Source organism: Lagenorhynchus albirostris, chromosome 2 (genome assembly GCF_949774975.1).
Source record: "Lagenorhynchus albirostris chromosome 2, mLagAlb1.1, whole genome shotgun sequence".
Lineage (NCBI taxonomy): Eukaryota > Metazoa > Chordata > Mammalia > Artiodactyla > Delphinidae > Lagenorhynchus > Lagenorhynchus albirostris.
The window spans coordinates 70,269,859-70,275,858 of NC_083096.1; positions in this window are offsets into that span (position 1 = coordinate 70,269,859).

Sequence of the window (6,000 nt, forward strand, 5' to 3'; positions counted from 1 at the left end):
TCATTCTGTAACTGCTGTCCCTGCCTTTCTCTGGTGTGCTCACTCAGTCACATTCTTAGTATACTAACACCCCAGTGGAAAGGTGGGGTGGGAGAGAAAGGAAAGAAAGAAAGGGAGAGAGAGAAAGAAATGGGGGAGGAAAGAAAGAAAGAAAGAAAGAAAGAAAGAAAGAAAGAAGAAAGAAAGAAAGGGAGAGAGAGAAAGAAAGGGGGAAAGAAAGAAAGGAAGGAAGGAAGGAAGGAAGGAAGGAAGGAAGGAAGGAAGGAAGGAAGGGGAAGGAAGGGGGAAGGAAGGGGGAAGGAAGGGGGAGAAAGGAAGGAAGGAAGGAAGAGGGAGAAAGGAAAGAAGAAAGGAAAGAACCAGAGATAAGTGTTCCTTAGGTCTTCCAGGAGAACTAACCTGGGATGGAACCAGTGCACAGAAATTCTTCAAGTGGACTTTGGGACTCAGGACCACCGTGTTTGATTCTTTCCTGTGAGTCTTCTGATTTATGAAGACGTAAGCTACTTACCCCATTCCCAAGGGCTCAGTTCTCAGATAATCCTTCTGTAAAATGACTGTGATCTTATTTTCCCCTTCACATATTTCCATACAACCTAGATTATGAACAACAGGTCTATAAAATCAAAGTATTCTTTCAATGGAGAGGATCTTGTATCAGACAAAGATGTGCTAGTTTAAAAATGTGCATTGAAATTGAAATCTCAGGGGCAGGGCCCTCTAGTGGAAAGCAGAGGTAAGACAGGACACTCCCTCGCAAGTCAGCGTGGGCTTTACGAGGGAACTGAGTTAATGCCTCTCAGAAAAAGAAAGTGAAGCTGATTTAAAATGAGAGTTTTTTAAAGCTATAGAACATTATGAACTGCACAGCCCACAAGAGAAGAGCTGGACTGGGCCACCTATGGAAAGTGGTGCATAGGAAGGAGCCTGGCTGGTCCAGGCTATGTAAACAGAGAGCACTTCTCATGGTTACTCCTGGAGAAAAGAAATGACCGGGCTATATTTTCTTCAAGATCCATTACTTTCCTTCTATTTGAATTTTCTCTGAATTTCACTTGATTTGTAAAATTTTCTCACATGTAATTAGTGACAATACCCATTGGCTGTAAAATGAAGCTTAAGGACACAATAGGAAAAAGTATAATGAGTGGTCACAAATGTGGGCTCTGATGCTAGAGCACCTGGGTCTGAATCCTGGTTTCTTAGATATGTGACCTTGGGCAAGTTATTTTAACCTCTCTGTGCCTCAGTTTGCCTATCTGTAAAATAGGGATAATACTGGCTCCTACCTTGTAGGGTTGATGTGGGGATTAAATGAGGTGTTCCATGCCTGCACACAGTAAAACCCTGGATCATTATATTAGCTGTTCTTATAGGCCTGAAACCATCATGAGATGCTAAACCAAAATTATGAAATAAGGTTCTTGCAACACAAATGTATCTGATATTGTGCTAGATTAACATGGTATATCAAACTTTTAACTCTCAATCCTCAACTCAATACCTGCTCCTATTATTTCACTTATTACACTACATCTTAATTACCTGATAGCATACCTGTCTCCTCAACTAGTGAGAGCACAGGGGCTATGTCTGAATAATAGTATTGGAAATAAAAAGCTATTTGAGGGCAGGGAGCCTGTAATAGTTAATTGAGGGCTTACTTTGTACACCAACTGCTACACTAGATGCTGTAAAATAGAAATTAACTCTTCTAGTTTACATTAAGGCTGAGGGAGTAAATACCTTAGCAAAGCCAGTAAGCTTAGGAAGACAGGATTTGAACTCAGGACTTCTTGTCATCAAGGGCTAAGTACTTGCAGTCTACCATGCTGCCTCCCTTTACCTGCTGTGGATTCCCAACACCTGGCACTTTGCTTCAAGTATAGCACACACCTGGCACTTTGCTTGACACATAATAGGTTGCCCACAAATATTTGTTGAATGAATGTGTACATATAATAATATTTTAAAGACAATAACTGCAGCTCCAAGTCAACATGTTCATATATTAATTCCATTGTTCTCTGGATAACCACCCAGCTTTCCTTTTGGAAACAGCCATTAAAGAAGCTTGGATAGAAGCCCTCTCTGCATTTTGGATAGAGCTAGTTTCCTAGCAAACAAGGAATCCAGGTCTTAAGCATTTCTGATGAGTTGTTACAAAATGAGAAAAACACAGTGTAAATTTCCGCTATTTACACCACAAGAAAAACAGGAACAGAAGAGGTAAGAACTGGGGAGTTGTGCTATACTAGTTCATGGTTAAGAAACAGCTACGCACCTTGAGATTTTAATGATCCTCCATCCAAGTGTGAGGAGCCCTTGATGGTTTTTCATATTAAAGTGTTAATACATTTTGACAAAGGCCCATTAGTAAAAGTCCTGAAGTTCTGATTTGAGGAAGCAAAGTAATGACTAGTACATTCTTTAGAGGCTTGTAGACTTTGAGAAATTTATTTAGAGGATGCATAAGAGAACTATCCTCTCTTCGGATGATAATTATTATCATCACTCTTGCTGGCTGATTGCCCAGGCAGTTCTGAATAGCCCTACACAAGCCTCTGGGTTTAGCTGCATCAACTCTGGGACCTGAAAGTGGCCATATCTTTGCAAGTGGGAAATAGAGATTTTTTTCTTATGAGGTTTTATCATAGGCAAATAATTACATAAATTATCTGTCAGGGAATTTTTAAAAATACACATAATCTCAATCACTAATTTATAATCTATATTTCCAACTGTTTATGGGTCATTTCTGCATGGATGTCAGAAGTCACCTTAAATTCAGTGTGCCCAAAATTGAACTCACAGGTCTTTCCTTGACCTCCCCAACTTGCTCTCTGTCTGTTTCCACTGTGCTAGTTAATGGCCCACCAAATCATAATAGCTGACACTTACTGAGTGCTTACTATGTACAATTCCCGCCCTGATGTTTTATATGTATTCACTCATTTAAAGCCCATAAGAAACATTAAAACTTATCTACCCCCAAAATAGTTGCAATCATCCTCCATTTTACAAGTTAAGAAACTGAGTCACAGAAAGGCTAAGTAACTCAGACAAACAAATATTAAAACCAGGAATCAATTCCTAGTCTTCCAACTCCAGGGGCTCTGTCCTGAACTGCTATTCTTCACTGCTTCACCAGTCAGCTGCCACCCAAAGCAAAGAAATCTTTTATCCTCGAGTCTTCTTTCTTTCTTCCCATCACCTCACCTCCCCACTACATCTAATCAGCTATTAGGTCCTGTCAATTCCAACTCCTCATCTGTCATACAGAGTGAAGTAAGTCAGAAGGAGAAAAACAAATACCATATGTTAACACATATATATGGAATCTAAGAAAAAAGAATGTCATGAAGAGCCTAGGGGTAGGATGGGAATAAAGACACAGACCTACTAGAGAATGGACTTGAGGACATGGGGAGGGGGAAGGGTAAGCTGTGACGAAGTGAGAGAGTGGCATGGACATATATACACAACCAAACGTAAAATAGATAGCTAGTGGGAAGCAGCCGCATAGCACAGGGAGATCAGCTAGGTGGTTTGTGACCACCTAGACGGTGGGATAGGGAGGGTGGGAGGGAGGGAGACGCAAGAGGGAAGAGATATGGGAACATATGTGTATGTATAACTGATTCACTTTGTTGTAAAGCAGAAACTAACACACCATTGTAAAGCAATTATACTCCAATAAAGATGTTAAATAAATAAATTAATTAATTTTTTAAAAATTCCAACTCCTCTATTTGGCCCCTCTCAACCATGTCTCCTCAATCTGTCTAATTCTCAAACACACCCTCCCTCTCTATCCCAGTCTCTCAGTTCATTCCTTTATCCTTTATTACCTGGGCTGCTATCACACAAAGAACAATCTTTCTAAAACATGGAAGTTATCACTTCATTTTCCTGTGGGACCAGACTCCTTAGCAATCTAACCTATCAGATTTTCCAGGCCCCTCACCTGCCTCTTCCCTGGGCTCCAGCCACATAGAATATCGTGGGTCCATAAACTCACCAAATCCTTTCCCACTCCCATGCCTTTGCCCATGCTGCGTCCCGCACCTGAAATGCCTTTCTCTCCATTCCATCTCTGGCTCTTTCATATTTCAAGGATCAGACCAAGTATCCCCTCTTTGTGTAGCTTTCCAAAACCTCCCACTCAAAGCTAAATATATAGCTCCTTATTTACACTCCTGCAGCATTTAGTACATAAGTGCATAATAGTAGCATTTATCATATTCTTTTATAATTATATAGCTGTGACATTTTTTTAACTGTCTCCCCAACTGGTCAATAAGTTGTTTTGGCTCAGAAGACTTTCTCCTCTTCTTTGTGTCCACAGTACCTAATAAACCTTGGATCCTCAAAAACTTGGATTAATTAATACAAGCATGAAGATTATGCTTACTAGTAGCAAATGCTGCTAAACCTATTTCAGAAGCCAGGTGCCGTGTTTGTAACAGGGTATTTTATCCTTTCTACATGTTACCTTTTATTTCATGTATTTGTAAATTTCCATTAATAAAGTATTGTCCGCACCTTGTAAGTGCCTAAGAGATGAGACTACAAGCTGCATTTCAGCAAGTAAACACACGAATATTTGATGATGCATCTATTCTGTTTGTGTCTTACTTGGCTTTTTCAGGAAAAGAAGAGATAAAATAAGTAGCTGAAACATCAAAAACTATCAACAATGTGATAAAGGCTCTGTGCAGCTGAGAACTCAGACCCTGAATAGACACAAAGTTACCATGGATTGAGGTAGTCAGACAGAGAATGGGGAAAAGGAAGTCTGCTGTGAGAGAGATGACCAGGATCCTGAGAGAAGGTGGAAAACCTAGAGATAAGGAGGACCAGGACCAGAAACAAGAAACCAGAGCACAGCAGATGCATATGTCTAGAGGTAGAGCAGGGAGTTCTGCCTTGATCATCCTAGAAACAGAGAAACTGGGCACTTAAATCATATGTTTTGGGGTCCCTCTCCCTCTAGTATAAGAGTTTTGTCTTATTCACCTTTTCAGTAAGAGCGCTCATCACAGAAGCCAATGCCTTAGGAGAGCTTAATAAATATTTGTTGATTCACCTTGTTATAAAGCAGAAGCTAGCACACCATTGTAGAGCAATTATACTCCAATAAAGAATAAAGATGTTAATAAATAAATAAATAAATAATTTGTTGAACTGAACTCGGATTGGGACCCAGACATCAAGAGTAGAATAGAAGTCCTGGAAACCACTTTGAGTCTGTTTCTAGGGACTTTGAGAGTAAGATTGTATAGGTCACCCACAGTGCCACTTGGAGAAAAGGGATAAAAGGACTAGGTTTTTCAATGACGAGACTAGGGTGTGGTTCCCTCAGAACTATGGGTGCAGGGCCTCAGGATGTTTTGTAAAACTTTGAAGAAATGACTTGCTAAGAGGTGGTATGTGAGACAGCAAACAGTATCTTCTAGATCTGAAACCACTTCCTTTACTCTCTACTTATCAAAGAAGCTTCAGATCCTCTGCTCTGAGCAACTCTTTGCAAATACGCTTGGGCTCCCAGCTCCCACAGTTACATCTCTTCATCCGTTTTTTGTTGGGCTGAAATGGAACCACTACCCAGAACAATTTCAGTGCCACCTGTGTAGCAACTTTATAAACAGATACAGATAATCTTGAGAAGATTTTTTTAAATTTTTGGTGGTGTTTTTCTAGTGCCCTCTGAGGTTCTGGTACATTTCATTTAATTTAATCTACACGTTAGCCTTAGGACTCTCCCTCTGTCTGAAATGCTTTACCACCCACTCCGTACCTTCACTACCTCTAATACACACTTCACTTAGTTAATGCCCAGTTATCCCTCAGGGCTCAGCTCAAATGTCCCTTCCTGAGGGAAGTCTTCCTGTTCTTCAATCCATGTCTGATGCCCATTTTTACTCGCATTATACTAGATCTCTTTCCACCACAGCAGTTTTCAAATTTTGTCTTTAAATATTTCTCCTTGTGATTATC